Source organism: Eptatretus burgeri, chromosome 11 (assembly GCF_056783735.1).
Source record: "Eptatretus burgeri isolate ZD-2024b chromosome 11, Ebu_testis_v1, whole genome shotgun sequence".
Taxonomy (NCBI): Eukaryota; Metazoa; Chordata; class Myxini; order Myxiniformes; family Myxinidae; genus Eptatretus; species Eptatretus burgeri.
In genome coordinates, this window is record NC_140971.1 from 98,411,241 (window position 1) to 98,427,963 (window position 16,723).

The following is a 16,723-nucleotide window of genomic DNA, read 5'->3' on the forward strand; positions in this document are numbered from 1 at the left end:
GGAACGCCGCATGATGTCTTCTCTGGACTGAAATCTGGTCCCTTTCAGGGGCATTTTCAGCTTGGGGAAAAGCCAGAAGTCACACAGGAGCCATGTCGGGAGAGTAGGGAGCCTGACGAAGCACAGGTGTGTTGTGTTTGGCCAGGAAACTCTGTATCAAATGTGAAGAATGGGCGGGTGCGTTATCGTGATGGAGCTGCCAATTGACCGCTGCCTGCAGGTCCGGCCGTTTGCGTCTCACAGCATCACGAAGGCGACGCAGTGCCTCTTGGTAGTACTCTTTGGTGATGGTTGTGCCGTGTGATGCGTACTCATGATGAACCACGCCACTGAAGTCAAAGAAGACGGTCAGCATGACTTTGACATTGCTGCAGACCTTCCTTGCTTTTTTTGGCCTCGGGGATGTTGGATGCTTCCATTGTGATGACTGGAACTTGGTTTCTGGGTCGTACCCATAAACCCAGGCCTCATAGCCAGTGATCACTGTGTTGAAGTTGGGATCGCTGTTCACAGTCTCCAGCATGTCCTGTGCGATCTCCAAACAGAGTTGCTTCTGCTCGATCGTTAGCAGCTTTGGCACGAACTTCACTGAGATTCACCTTAAGCCCAAATCCTCAATCACAATGGAATGAACGGATCCAATGCTGAAGCCCGCCTCGTCTGCAAGTTCTCTGATTGTGATCCGACGATCCTGCATCAGCAGGGTCCTCACTTGGTCAATGACTATCTCATTTCGGGATGTTGAGGGCCTACCAGAACGTGCTTCACTTTCCACTGATGTGCGACCATCTTTGAAGAAGTTGTACCATTATTTTATCTGTGTGGTGCCCATTGCTTCGTTCCCGAAGGCATGTTGAATCTTGCGGATCGTTTCCACTTGGGAATCGCCAAGCTTTACACGCAATTTGATGCAGTAGCGTTGTTCAAGTTTTTCCGTCATTTTGTCAAAAACGAAAATCCGACGGTGCTCACTTCACTTCCTCACTCATCGGCGGTCTGTCGGCGACTGACAGCTTCTGCAGGCGGGAAAATATTCACGCATACGGATTAGGATCGCCTACATACATGCACCAAACCACGCCTCCCGAGCTTCATTTGTTTACGCACGAAAAATTAAGGTTGGATACTTTATGAACACACCTCGTACATATATACATATATGGTGTGTATATATATTGTTGCCGTATTCGCGCCCGCCGGCGTGCGAGCGGCCACGTAACTCGAATCACGGCACGTCACCCACCGGACGGACAATCCCGTCGTGACCCTCTCGGACAAACGCCGGGAACTAGTCATGGGTGGGCCTTTCGGCCTCACCACGATCATGCCAATCGGCCCCCCGCGTGGGATAGGGTTGCTCGCCAAATTCGACCTACCTAAGTACCCACACGGAGGGTAGACCGGGCGATCGCACCTCGCCGCAGGTCGACTTCGGACACGGGCCACTTTAAGCGACCCGTTCCGTACTATCGGGATAACCGAGCGGTGTTATCGTCAACCTCGACGGTTCGATTAATTATTGGGCGTATTTAGCCCACGACCAACCCTTTACGTGAAGTAAGATGGAGATTCAATAAAAGAAAAGACGAAGCGAAACGGGAAAAACAGTTCAACATAAAGCACATTTATTCCGCGGCAAACGGAAAGCACACATATACAATCACAACAATTATGCACCAAAAGCAAATGTAAAAGTAACACGACAATTCTGCACAAAAAGCAAATGCAACAAAAGAGACACAATGCAGATCTACTACCGACTACCGAGCACACGGCAACACTTATACAGTTTTACTTCACAGACGGCGCCGACAACACATATACTCAAAGCAAAAGAAAAAGGAAGGGGCCACCCTCATCGACAAGGGGGCAGACGGGCCTGGGGCCCAGACCGCGTCGAGCCTACCCGTCTGGTGATGAGCCGCAAAATGGCGGCGGCGCCCCGACTCCGCGGGCCTCGCTGGCACTGCCTGGAATGGGGTGGGAACGGGGCCCCCTTCTCACATTATCTCAGCGCGGGGGGAAACAGGAGGGGGTTGTTGATGCTCGGGGGAATGAGGATATCTCGCTGGCTTGGGTCCCGCGACGAGCGACTCCACCGCGACCTCGGTCGCGTTACCGGCCTCCCCTCTCCGCAGCTCCCCGACTCTGACATGAGCGCCGACCTCCACAAAGATCCTTGGCTTCTCCAGCCTCTCCGGACCCCGACAGACACTCTCTCGACTGCCTTCGCCGCCGCCACAACTCTCCAACTCTCCCACTCTCCACTCTTCTCAACTCCGTCCAACTGCTCAACTCTTTCCAACTGCCTCCTCTTCTCAACTCCCTCCAACTGCTCGATTCAACTCTCTCTCTCTACTGCCGCTGCCACACCTCTCCAACTCCCCCCAACTGCTCCGATTTGCTCCGCGCTCGGCGCTTTATAGTGCGACAGGAGAAATCATATGCAGATTTTTGGATCAGGAATCGCTCGGGGGCGGAGCCACGCTCCCCATTGTACAGAGGAAAAGTGGGTGTGAATGATTCTTGATCCGCGAATCTGCATATAGCGATTATACTCCGACGCACCTGGAGGCGGGGCCAAATCTCCCCACGCTCGCTGATAGGACGGAACAGGAGTGGGTGTGAATCGTTCTTGATCCGATTTCTCGGAAAGGCTGGTGTTTTTGCACCCGCTGCTCGGTGCGCGCCCTGTACGAGTCCAGGATCGGTGCCCACAAGCGGCGCGGGAATGGCGGTGATGCGATGGTTGCGAGGGCGAGTTGTGACGGTAAAGGTCGTGGCTGTTGTTGTGAAGCGGCGTTGCGGTTGGTGGTTGTTGTGTGATGGCTGTTGAGACGTGGTTGGTGGTGGTTGTGGTGGTAGTAATGGCGGCTGGTCCAAAATAAAGATAGTAAAAGAAAAACGGCTATCTAAAAGGGTCGCAGCCCGAATGAATGACATTTATTCCCTCTAAACAACGGGTTTGGGGCTAACTACACATATACTTACAGAGATATCTCACCTAAGGGACCTGAATGGTGGTTTGCGAATTTCGTCAACCACAACAATATATATATATATATATATATATATATATATATATATATATATATATATATATATATATATATATATATACACGGAGGGTAGACCGGGCGATCGCACCTCGCCGCAGGTCGACTTCGGACACGGGCCACTTTAAGCGACCCGTTCCGTACTATCGGGATAACCGAGCGGTGTTATTGTCAACCTCGACGGTTCGATTAATTATTGGGCGTATTTAGCCCACGACCAACCCTTTACGTGAAGTAAGATGGAGATTCAATAAAAGAAAAGACGAAGCGAAACGGGAAAAACAGCAAATGCAAAATGTGTGTGTGTGTGTGTATATATATATATATATATATATATATATATATATATATATATATATATATATATATATATATATATATATATATATATATATATATATATACACACACACACACATACAAGACTGGTGTTGGCGTAGTAGTTAGGGCAGCCGCTTGGGATCCAAAAGGTCCTGAGTTCAAGCCCCGTTGGGCCAGTAAATTAATACACCAGGAGGTTGACTCAGCCTGTCATCCTTCCGAGGTCGGCAAAGTGAGTACCAGTGTACTGGGCCGGTGTATACCTCGGTTAGAATAGGTGTACCATATCCCTGTGTCGTAAGAGGTGACCAGGGTTGCGTCAGGAAGGGCATCCAGCATAAAACCTGTGCCAAATCATTATGCGGATCATAACGGATGATCCGCTGTGGCGACCCCTAACGGGAGCAGCTGAAAGAAAAAGAAGAAGATATACACATAGAGCGTGGGCAAACCCCACGCTCCTGGGCGGAGTGCTGAGCGGAGGCGTTTGTGGCTCCGCCCACCTCCTCACCCCTGGCCGTGTGCTTAATGGCGATCAGGTTGAGTCGGAAACGGGGAGGGTGAGACGCCCGCTCCTTGCCGATTGGCTAAGGAGAGACGCCATGCCTACGCTAGACTCCGCCCACGCGCGCGCCTGCTGGCGAGTATCATGGCGTCAGGATGGAAGTGAAGATGGTGTTGTTATCCTTGGTGTTGTCGTTGGTGTTGTTATCGTTGGTGTTGTTGTTGGTGTTGTTATCATTGGTGTTGTTAAATTAAAGAAAACCTGACTATTAAAATAACGTCACAGCGCATTTACATTTATTCACCCATTAGACTCGGGGATGGATTCCAACTAGAAACACATACTTATTGAAATAACTAAGCTATTGGAACCTGAATGTCTGTGTGCTCATGGCTTCCAGATTCGCAACAATATATATATATATACACATACTTGTAGTAATGCCCGGCGTTGCTCGGGCTTTCTTGCAAATTTCCTGAATAGCGGTTAGGGTTAGCTGTTAGGGTTAGGGTTAGTGTTCGGCTAGCTAACCTTAACCCTAACAGCTTGGCGTAGCGGAGGTAAACAGCGCCCGGGGAAAAGTGGAAATTTGTGTCCCCCGTAGGCCTTAAACTTGAGTGGATTTGAATGGAAAATCCCATTAGGGATATCGATATATCGATTTTTTTCGAATATCGGAAGTGTTCTGGAAAAAAATTATAGCCAATGACCTAAGTTGGACCAAAAGCCATAATCGTACCGAATTTGTATGGAATCCGTTGGAGTTTGCGAAAATGCATCAAAACGAATTTTGAGGGGCCTCTTAAGGAAGACAATAATATCCTTAGTATATGTGCCAAATCTTGTTTCATTTCATGCAGTAACAAAAATCTGATGGTGGAACAAAGAAAGGGGCATGCCGAAATATTAATATATATATATATATAATATATATATATATATATATATATATATATATATATATATATATATATATATATATATATATATATATATATTGAACATCAGCCACGGATTCTGTCTCACACGGAAAACCGCATAATCTGCAAAGCACAAACCATCTGTCTGCCACCCAGACGTCTGTTTTTACTCACGCAAACCAATCAACCAGAAGGTACATTGATGAAACACCAATATGACAGTTTTTTTTATAGCTGGGTCGGGATTCGAAATACATATACATATACGCATGCCTCGTGTTGGCTTGATGGCGAGGGTGGTGGGTTGGGATCCTAAAGTCCTGAGTTCAAATCCTGCTCAACTGTTGAATTAATACCAGGTGGGGTTAATTCGACCTGTCATCCTTCCGAGATCGGCAAAATGAGTACCAACATGTTGGTATACTGTCAGAGTGGCGACCCGTCCAGGATTGTGCCCAATAGCCAAGGAGATTGCTTGGGCAGCACCTTCGGTCTGCATAGAGTATGGTCCCAATGGATGTGTATATAAATATATATATATATATATATATATAGGACTGTAAATATAAATGTAGATTTTTTTGATGAAAACTTCAAAATTGATCACTTGGTGTTTCACATCACAAAAACTCTCGTGTGATCCACGAAGGCCAAATATGATTACAGTGTGTCCCAGAACACACGTCACTTCATGGGAAATTCTATTTTTGCTTCATTTGAAATCACAAAAACTTTACAGTGTGGTCCAGCAAGGCCAATTATGGTTACAGTATATCCCAAGTGAACAGTATGTTCCAGAAGAAATTATCACTTTGTTGTGGAAACATCACCACTTTAAATTGCCCACCGTATGTGGGCCAAGATAGGCACTGGTACTCGGAAATGATTGAAAATATCTGTGTGCGTGTGTGTTGGTGTCTGTTAGTGTTGTGTGGTTTCCACTGAATTACCTCGAAAAAGCTGAGGATTTTTTATCATTTCCAGGAAAGGATAACTAAGTAACTTTTCCGAACATGTAGATAAGCAGAAAACGAGATCAAGACAAAATGATCCACTTCACCAATACCTTGACATGAAGGTGACGTACAGACTGGAAATGCAGGAGAGGGACACGATCACACGGACACAGCTTGGTGGGACAGTAGTGCAGACAGCACGCAGTGATGAAGCAATCTGTCGCGGCAAACAATCAAAACTGATGTGCCAATCGATAGCTGCTGCAATCCACCGGTTCTGTAATCCAAGACAACCGGACGTGCAACTGGCAGGAAGAAGGTGCCGGGAAAAGACCTTCGTGGTCCCTGTAATTAGACAGCTCGACCGGCCCAACATGCAACGAAACACAACCCCATTGGTATCTGCTCGACCAAGCCATCGCAGTGGCTCAAACCTCGCAGTACCCTTCCCACTCGTTCAGCCAATCAGCTGACTGCACCAAAAAGTTTGGCAGCAAGCTCCACATAACTCGAGGGAAAGGACGAACAGTATCTCTTGGACGCACTAGGTTTAAAACAAAACCTTGACTTACTCTAATGGTTCACGAAGTTCTGGCAGGATGGCCCGGAGGTACGCACACTAGCCTCAAAGCTGCCTATCTGGGTTGGAATCCCGACCCAGCTATAAACTGTCATCCTGGGGTTTCGGAGGCAGGGTGATTCATCAATGTGTGTGCCATCCCTCGGATGGGCGTTAAACTCGGGCGTCCCGTCTTCCAGCATTCGTTGGTGGATGTTAAAGATCCCATGATGTCCTTCATGAAGAGTATGCGACCTATCAGTGGCATAGAAAATGTAAATTATTCAGCCTGGAGGAGGTATGTTCTCTACGGAGCACCATTCCGTTTCACCAAGTTGTCACTCCACGAGTGATTTTTTTTCATGACTTTCAAAATTGAAGATTTTTCAAGTCTATTGGTCAGTCGATTTTGGAATTGTCTCTGTTTGTCTGTCTGTCAATCGCCTACAGGTCACAGTTCTAAACCGATCGTCATGAAACTTTCCCAAGCTCGAGAGGTAGTCTCAACTGAGAAGCCGATTGAATTTGAGGTCAAAGATCATCTTGAGGTGACATTTCTAAAATAGTCATTTTTCATCCGATTGACTTGAAATTTGAACAATATTTTCATATTGTGTCACTGAATTGGGAAACCAACTCTTTTTTGAGGTCAAAGGGTCAAACATCAACTCAAACTTCTAAAATCTATTTTTATCTGAAAATCATCAATGTGCATCCTATTAACTTGAAAGTTGAACAGGATTTGCATAGTTCATTGCTGAATTGGGAATACAACTATTTTAGGTCAAAGGTCCCTGGACATATCACGTGCTTTTGACACAGTCTGGCACCCTGCCCTACTCACCAAACTCTCTTCCCATGGTATTCAAGGCCATCTCCACTCATGGCTCGCAGACTTCCTCTCCTGTCGCAGTCAACGTGTGGCCCTAAATGGAGTTCTTTCATCCCCTCTTCCTGTGCAGGCTGGAGTTCCTCAAGGTAGCGTTCTGGGCCCTGTTCTTTTTCTGGTTTTCATCAATGATCTCTCGGACTCTCTGGAAAATCCTCTATTTCTCTTTGCCGACGACTCCACCCTCTGCCGTACCATCTGTCATCCCTCAGACCGGCAAGCAGCAGCTTCTTCGCTCACTGCAGATCTGGATAAAATCACAAACTGGTCCAACACGTGGAACATGTCTTTCAATCCACACAAATCTCACACTCTCACTATGTCTCTTCGAAAGGACCGTTTACAAAACCCCCCCATCCACTTTCTCAACAATCCTCTGGAAGAAGTCTTTTCTTTCAAGCTTCTGGGTCTCACTATCTGCCATGACCTTTCCTGGGAAAGTCACATTTCCAACCTCGCCTCAAAAGCCAGTCGCCGACTGGGAATCCTCCGTCGTGCAAAGTCCTTCCTCGGCCCTCTTGAGCTCCTTTTTTTTTTTTTTTTTTTTTTTTTTTTTTTTTGTATACCTTGGTCGAGGCTCGTATGAGAGCTAACACACAACTCACAGCAAGGAGGCATGAGACAAGAGGGGCGGGAGTGGAAGGGACAAAACATTGGGGAACAGACACAGGTGAACTGTGGAAGGGAGAGGGATGGGGATGGGACGGGGAACATGGCGAGGGGAAGATGGACATTAAAGGGACTTTCAGGAAGGAAAGCAGGAGAATTGAAGGAAGTGGGCTTGGGTGGATTATCGGGGGTAGAAAAGATCGAGGATTTGGATGGGGAAGATAAGAGGTGGTGGTGAACAGCTGTTTTGAAAGCCTGAAGGGAAGAATGGGAAAGAATAGAGTGAGGAAGTTTATTCCAAAGGCGGGAAAAAGAGGAATGAAAGAGTGAAGATGAGCAGTGATTCGTGATTTTGGTAGTTTTACCAGAAGGGGTTGTTGGCGGACCTTGAGCGCCCTGTGGAAATGTGGTTGGGACAAATCGCAGAGAGAGCAGGGGGGCAAGGCTGGAGAAGGAGTCGGTAGAAGACAGAAAGACCACCGACCAACCTGCGGTGATTGAGTGAGAGGCCCAAAGACTCAGCTTCATTGCGGGAGATGCCAATGATCTTAAAAGCCCTGGTTTCGACAGCGTGAAGTCGAGAAAGGTGGGAGGCAGGAGCACCAGCCCAGAGGGGAGAGCAGTACTCCATCAGGCTACGGACAAAAGCTTTGTAAGTGGTCAGGAGCTCAAGAGGGCCGAGGAAGGACTTTGCACGGCCAGGATTCCCAGTCGGCGACTGGCTTTGAGGCAAGGTTGGAAATGTGACTTTCCCAGGAAGGGTCATGGCAGATAGTGAGACCCAGAAGCTTGAAAGAAAAGACTTCTTCCAGAGGATTGGTGAGAAAGTGGATGGGGGGGTCCTTTCGAAGAGAGATAGTGAGAGTGTGAGATTTGTCTGGATTGAAAGACATGTTCCACGTGTTGGACCAGTTTGTGATTTTATCCAGATCTGCAGTGAGCGAAGAAGCTGCTGCTTGCCGGTCTGAGGGATGACAGATGGTACGGCAGAGGGTTGAGTCATCGGCAAAGAGAAATAGAGGATTTTCCAGAGAGTCCGAGAGATCATTGATGAAAACCAGAAAAGAACAGGGCCCAGAACGCTACCTTGAGGAACTCCAGCCTGCACAGGAAGAGGGGATGAAAGAACTCCATTTAGGGCCACACGTTGACTGCGACAGGAGAGGAAGTCTGCGAGCCATGAGTGGAGATGGCCTTGAATACCATGGGCAGAGAGTTTGGTGAGTAGGGCAGGGTGCCAGACTGTGTCAAAAGCACGTGATATGTCCAGGGATACGGCTCGGATTTCCTGTCTGGCATTGAGGACCTCCATCCATTGATGGGAGAGCAGTAGCAGCATATCTAGGGTAGAGTGACCTGGTCTGAAACCAAATTGATGATTGGAAATCAAGCCATTGGAGAAGAGGAAGGATTTCATGTCTGAAGCGATGATGGATTCCATAACCTTGCTGATGATTGGGAGAAGGCTGATTGGTCTATAGTTATAGGGATCTGTTTTTGCACCTTTTTTATGCAGGGCAGTGATGTTAGCAGATTTCCAAGCAGATGGCAGATGACCTTGGGAAAATGAGAGGGTGAATAGAACAGAGAGGGTGAGCAAGAGCAGAAGAGCAGGCTTTGAGGACACGTGGGCTGATGCCGTCTGGACCCGGTTGCAGAATCTGACTCGAGGTTTGAAAGCAAGCTCTCCACCTTGTCAGGAGAAAAGGATACAGAGTCCAGGGACAGTTGGGTGCGACTGGGTAAAGTGGGTAGAGATAGTGATGGGTTTGGGACACAAGATTTGGCTGCAAACACCGAGTTTAGACATTCAGCTTTATCACGTGTGGAATCAGCAGTGCGGCCATTTGAGGTAAGGGAGGGGATAGAGGGGGAACATACACCAGAAACAGATTTGATTAAACGCCACCAGGATTTTGAGGAGGGAGAGAGGTTTGAGAGTTCAGACTTGAGATGAGAAAGATGTTGTTTTCTGGCTCTCCTGAGGGTAGCTACACACTTGTTCCGAGCTTTGTGGAAAGAACTGAGATTGCCCTCAGTTGGGTTTGCTTTCCATGAGGCAAAGGCAAGTTGTTTCAGGACAACTGCCTCGCCACAAGCTTCAGTAAACCAAGGGCGGGAGGAAGGGTAAGACAACTGAACACGAGAGGGGATAAATCTGTGCATGAGGGAGAGCAAGTTTCTTTGAAAGAATTCCCAGGATGAGTTGATGTTTGAGAAAGTAGTGATAGGAGACCAGTCTGTAAGTTTGATGGCTGCTCGGAGACCCTGCCAGTCAGCTTGAGTGAAATGCCAGACTCGACGGCGGTGAGGTGGTTCTCTGATAACAGCCAGAGAGATGTCCACTTTAATAAGGACGTGGTCAGAAGAACCAATTGGAGCGAAGGAAGAGCAGCAGATATTGTCAGGGAAATTTGTCAAAATCAGATCCAGAAGAGATGGAGTACCATTGGTTGAGATCCGGGTCGGGAAGTTGACCGATTGAGTCAGTCCCAATGAGTCACAGAAAGCTTTTGCTGATGTCCCATGGCAGGTGAGAGAGGTACCCACACCTAGCCAACTGGCGTGATGACAATTGAAGTCGCCACATAAGAGGAAGAGAGAGTTTGGATGAGAAGATAGAAGATGGTCCATGTTTTCGGATAGTGAGGTGTAGATGGAGTCATCACTGTTCGGTGGACGGTACAGTACACATATAAACATGAGGTGGGAGTGGAGGGGAAGCCGAAGCCAGAGGTATTCCTGGGGGTGTGGGGGAGTGAGAGCAGTGCAGGGAGAGTGAGGAATAGAGTCTTTGATGAAGAGAGCAACACCTCCACCAGGACGAGGCTCAGGTCTGTCATACCGTAAGAGGGAGTAACCAGGGAGAGATACTTGGGAGTCAGACACGTCTTGGGAGAGGAAAGTTTCTGTTAGGCAGATAATGTCTGGTTTGTCAGTGGCAACCTGCATGGAAAGATCTGAAAGGTTTGAGCGAAAGGCCCCGGATATTTGAGGTCCACACTTTAATGAAGAGGTAGGAGGAGGCTTTTGGTGCAGGAGGTGGAGGGGGCGGGGGAGGGTCGGACGAGGGACGAGGGGGGAGGTAAGGAGGGTTGCTGAAGGAGTGTGGGGTATTGCAGAATAGCGAGGGGAGGGGGCCGAATGAGGAGGAGAAAAGGCTCTGTGGTGCTGTGAGAGAGGGGGACAAGAGACAAGGAAGATGGCAGTTGAGGATTTGAGGAGGTGGAGTGAAGAGATGGAGGTGAGAGGGCAGTGGAGGGAGGCAGGTTGGTGGATGAGAGGGGGGCAACTTAGAGAAGGAAGAGTGAGGGGGATGAAAGGTGGGAGAAAGGTGAGGGGGGAATTTTTGAAAGAGGTGAGAGGGAGGCTTGGAGAGAAGAGTGGGATGGTTGCTTTGAGAGTGAGAGTGAGGGGTGAGGGGGTGAGTTGGCACTGAAGTTGGAAAAAAAGAATGGTTGATGGAAAGCGAGCATCCATGGCAAACTGTGGTTTTTAAAAGTTTTAGGTCAGAGATAAGATTTAACACAATTCTTGATGGATGCAATGAAGGCGAATTCAGAGCATGGAGAGAAGAAAGCGCTGTAATAGTTGGATTTTTAGGCAAGGAATGAAGGAGAGCTCGAGAAATGAGAGCAGTCTGTTAAAATAGCAGAAGAGTAGTGCATTGTGAAACAGTAAAGAGTACCACATGTGTGAGAGAGGAAGATGAAGCATTATAAGATCGTTTTTGTTGTTAATATTAATGTATGAGAGAGTTCAACAGATTAGGTCATGGAAGTGTAAAAAAAAAAAAAAAAAAAAAAAAAAAAAAAAAAACTACTTACTCCTAAAAAAACAAAACAAAACTCCTGACCACTTACAAAGCTTTTGTCCGTAGCCTGATGGAGTACTGCTCTCCCCTCTGGGCTGGTGCTCCTGCCTCCCACCTTTCTCGACTTCACGCTGTCAAAACCAGGGCATTTAAGATCATCGGCATCTCCCGCAATGAAGCTGAGTCTTTGGGCCTCTCACTCAATCACCGCAGGTTGGTCGGTGGTCTTTCTGTCTTCTACCGACTCCTCTCCAGCCTTGCCCCCCCTGCTCTCTCTGCGATTTGTCCCAACCACATTTCCACAGGGCGCTCAAGGTCCGCCAACAACCCCCTTCTGGTAAAACTACCAAAATCACGAATCACTGCTCATCTTCACTCTTTCATTCCTCTTTTTTCCCGCCTTTGGAATAAACTTCCTCACTCTATTCTTTCCCATTCTTCCCTCCAGGCTTTCAAAACAGCTGTTCACCACCACCTCTTATCTTCCCCCATCCAAATCCTCGATCTTTTCTACCCCCGATAATCCACCCAAGCCCACTTCCTTCAATTCTCCTGCTTTCCTTCCTGAAAGTCCCTGTAATGTCCATCTTCTCCTCGCCATGTTCCCCGTCCCATCCCCATCCCTCTCCCTTCCACAGTTCACCTGTGTCTGTTCCCCAATGTTTTGTCCCTTCCACTCCCACCCCTCTTGTCTCATGCCTCCTTGCTGTGAGTTGTGTGTTAGCTCTCATACGAGCCTCGACCAAGGTATACAAAAAAAAAAAAAAAAAAAAAAAAAAAAAAAAAAGGTCAACTCAAGGTCAAACTTCTAAAATCATCAATTTTCATCCGAATGACCTGAGCTTTGATTAAGATTGTTAATTTTAATCTGAATGAAATGGACAATTTGATGTATCCATGGCAACCTTTGGAGTGGGTGATGGATTTTGCAAGTATCGTGCTCTGCACGAAATCTTTTTCTTATTTGTTTGTCGCGCTGCTCCTCTTACAGTTCTGGTCCAATTACATCCAGACTTGCTACAGAAGATCAGCATGACCTCAATTCATGTATAGGGGTGTATTTATCTTTGGCAGTGGTCTTGGAGGTGGGGGGGTGGGGGCACTAATTCTCCAAGTAAATGTGCATCATGTAGCGCTGCCTCCAAGTGGGAAAGAGTATTCAAGTCTCCACCATTTACAATACGTCCAGTATTCCTGTCCCCACGTTTTCCAGTGGTGAGGTGTTTTTGCTTCATGCACATAACCCGGGTTATTTCTTTTTGCCTATACAGAGCTGTCAGTTGCCTATACACCGTCCAAATAAAGGTATGCATCAGCAGAACTTGTCGCATGCGTGGAACAAGATCGCCCGTCGGGTGGGTACTCTGCTAGGAAATACAGATTTGGTGGAAATGGATTGATGTGATGGTGGAGGACACGATGAGTGCTGCATAGTGCTGCATCCTAGCATGCAATATTTGCATTAAGACACTCGTATTGATCAAAGGATAATGTACAGGGAGGGTGGTGAGAAAGTCCCTTTACCCTTCTCCGGTGAAGCATTCATTCTCTTTTAAATTACAGGTTGTATTGTATAGTACTTCCAATAATTAATCAGTTATTGTATCTGTATGCGTTTCATCATTCTCATTGCATTTTCTCTTTAATTACTGCACACACACACACACACACACACACACACACACACACACACACACACACACACACACACACACACACACACACACACACACACACACACACACACACACACTCGTAATTACAAGCATTCTTCCACCATAAATAAATGTATTTCCAAACATGTGACTCACGGTACCAATGCTCGATTACATACCTGTGAAAAGCAGAATACTCGTTCGTTCCGAATTGCTCAATCAAACGCTGTTCGTGTGCCCGTGTGTTGTTTGCCTCTGATCCAATAAAGGTCATCTCTTCTGTGCCAAAGCTATATACAGTAGCACAAAGTCCATCTTGTGACATGAGGTTGCCGCTGTTTACACAGAATGATGAGCTTTGACTTGTACTGATTCTATCTCTGCAATTTGAATGCTGTATTCTCGACCAAGGTGGAATGTATCTGTTTTTGGCAATACCGTATTCTGATGATGATAGCATGCGGGAGCCATTAAATTTTATATAACGTAAATGTTTCCCATTGTTATAGAACATATCGTGCAGGCATTGAAGAAAAATAAATAATAATTTATTCTAAAAAACAAAAATAATCCTTCTGGTCCATCATCCCTCATATTTCTCTATCTATACTAATATATACTATATTAATGTATAGTATATATTATATATACTATATTAATGTATAGTATAGATAGTATATATATATATATATAGTATATATATATATATATATATATATATATAGTATATATATATATATATATATATATATATATATATATATATATATATATATATATATATATTATATATATATATATATAGTATATATATATATATATACTATCTATACTATATTAATGTCAGGTCAGGTTCGATCTGTGACCTGCTACAGGTACCATGTAAACCTGTACTAACCTGTTCCATGGTCGGGTTGTTGGCGACTAAACCGTCTCCCCCACCAGGTTTTCTGGTGAGGAGGGTGTTTGGATATGGACACCCAGCAGGATTAAAAACAAAACCTGTCAAAGGGCGGAGGAGCTCTTTGTGAGCCAACGGCCATCCATATCTAGTGCCCAACTGTGTCTGCGGACGTCCTCCTGCAGTTGGGTTACTTTCATGAGGAGGTTGGTGACAGGATTTGCACTCCGGCCACCGTAAAACGCTTCATTCCGCAAAATGCAAAAACGCAAAAAAATCTGAAAACCCACTCCATGGGAGTACCTCCTGTGCAGCTTCCCTTCGCAGGGCAGCTCACCGGATGACGGGATTGGGGCAAAGCCTTCGGGACCCCCAATCTTTGATAGGAGGGAAACCACGGGGTAACATCCCTGGGTCAGATTGCGGGAGAGTGTGTCGGAGTGGTGCTGAGGTGTCGTCCACCAGACGGCGGTCTCCTTGGGTTAACCTGAGGCGGTCCCTTCGGGTGGGTGCCTGGAATGTCCTATCCCTAAGAGAGGATGATCACCTGTCTCTGTTATCATCTGAGCTCAAGCGTTTGGACATCGGGATTGCAGCTCTCTCTGAGGTTCGGAGACCGGATTGCGGCGAGATAATGGTGGGTGGTTTCACCTACTATTGGTCTGGTCGCTCTGATGGTTACCATACCCAAGGAGTTGCTATAGCTGTGTCCAATAAGCTGACCCCAATGATAATTGAGGTAACACCGGTCAACGAGCGTATTATGAGATTAAGGATTCGCCACTCCTTAGGTGTCATTTCCCTGGTCTCTATTTATGCTCCGACTGAGGCGAGTGATCTCACCGTGAAGGATGCATTCTACGCCACACTCGAGTCTGTGGTTGATCAGTGCCCCAGACGAGATACACTTCTAGTCTTGGGGGATTTCAATGCATCGACTGGAACTGATAGGGATGGTTATGAGATGTGTGTTGGTCCCCATGGGTCAGGAACTATGAACCAGAATAGCACTAAGTTCCTTGACTTTGCAAGAAGTCATGGACTTAGGGTGGCTGGTTCATGGTTTCAGCGCCCGCAAGCTCATCGCTGGACTTGGTATTCCAACGCTGGCGGTGTGGCAAAGGAGATTGACCATGTCCTCATTGACGGTCGTTGGAGGATGATCCAGAACTGCAGGGTCTACCGGAGTGCTCAGTTCCTCAATACTGACCACAGGCTTGTTGTAGCAACTCTAAAGCTGCACCTTAAATCCTGGAGAATGGTACCATCCCAGCCTAGGCTGGATGTTGCCAAGCTCAGGGATGAGAGAGTAGCTGAGGAGTTTGCGAATAGGCTGAGTGGACACTTGGGGGGTTTGGGTGCTTTGGGGGGTTTGGGTGCTTTGGGGGGTCCTGAAGAGTTGTGGAGCACCTTCAAGACCACCGTCCTTGATGTTGCCGGTGGATGCCTTGGAGTTCACCGCAGGGCAAAGAAGAATTTTGTCTCTCAAGGGACACTGGATACCATTGACCAGAGTCGCAGGGCCAGGCTGAATGGCAGAGCTGAGCTGTTCAGGGAGCTGAGGCGTAAAACTGTACGTGCACTGAGGGTGGACAAGGAGGCCTATGTGCGAGGAATCTGTGAGGGGGTAGAGCATCACCTGTGGACAGGTGATTCTCGTCCCGCTTACAGGGGAATTCGCGCATTACGTTCATCCAAGCCCATTCCTCGGAGCACTGCAGTTCGAGTAGAGAGTGGTAGGCTCTTGACAGAGGAGTCTGAAGTGAAGGCCCGCTGGGCCGGTTACTTTGAGCGGTTGTACCAGGCTGATCCCCCAGCTGTCGAGTTGGACGTCAAGGGTGTTACAATCCCTGTTGCTGACCCTCGAATCAACTGTGGTCCACCATCGCTTGTGGAAACACGGGCTGCGGTGAACCAGTTGAAACGGGGCAAAGCTCCAGGGATCTGTGGCATCCATGCTGAACTTCTCAAGGCTGGTGGAAATGCTGCACTCGTGTCGTTGCATGCAGTTTTGTGCTCTGCCTGGAACACAGGCATCATCCCAACTGACTGGAAGAAGGGCCTTGTTGTCCCTCTTTGGAAAGGGAAGGGTGATCGCCAAGACTGCAACAACTTCCGAGGGGTGACGCTGCTCTCAGTGCTGGGCAAGGTCTTTGCTCGGATAATTCTTGATAGGGTTCGCCACCATCTGCTTGAGCACCAGCGTCCAGAGCAGTCAGGCTTTACACCAAAGAGGTCAACGATTGACCGTATCCTTGCACTTCGTGTCCTCACCGAACGCAGACGAGAGTTTTGGCAGGGGCTGCTTGCAGCCTATGTTGATCTCTGTAAAGCGTTCGATTCAGTGAATCGGGATGTCCTCTGGAGGATTCTTGGTCTTCGTGGGGTGCCACCGAAACTGATCGATCTGATGTCTGAACTCTACTCTGGTACTGAGAGTGCTGTGAAGTGTGGTGGTACCATCTCTGACTTACTTCCAGTTGTTACTGGAGTTCGTCAGGGATGTGTACTTGCCCCCACACTTTTCAGCACTTGTAT

The 16,723-nt window shown here is 47.3% G+C and overlaps 2 protein-coding genes across 13 annotated transcripts in view; one reads left to right on the forward strand and one right to left on the reverse strand.

Moving 5' to 3' along the window:
• ABCC12 (ATP binding cassette subfamily C member 12) overlaps positions 1 to 13,584 on the reverse strand; it is a 192,921-nt gene extending 179,337 nt beyond the window's left edge. For 4 of the 11 annotated variants that reach the window (XM_085847595.1, XM_085847600.1, XM_085847597.1 and 1 more), the window contains exon 1: positions 5,869 to 6,166. The gene's annotated coding sequence lies outside the window, so the exon portion shown is untranslated. Of the gene's footprint in view, positions 1 to 5,868; positions 6,169 to 13,463 lie in introns of those variants that run through there. The other 7 variants (XM_085847601.1, XM_085847598.1, XM_085847593.1 and 4 more) reach the window with 6 other exon arrangements.
• LOC147017735 (uncharacterized) overlaps positions 6,187 to 16,723 on the forward strand; it is a 59,722-nt gene continuing 49,185 nt past the window's right edge. Inside the window, exon 1 of one of the 2 annotated variants that reach the window (XM_085847606.1) lies at positions 6,187 to 6,368. The gene's annotated coding sequence lies outside the window, so the exon portion shown is untranslated. Of the gene's footprint in view, positions 6,369 to 12,533; positions 12,985 to 16,723 lie in introns of those variants that run through there. The other variant, XM_085847607.1, reaches the window with a different exon arrangement.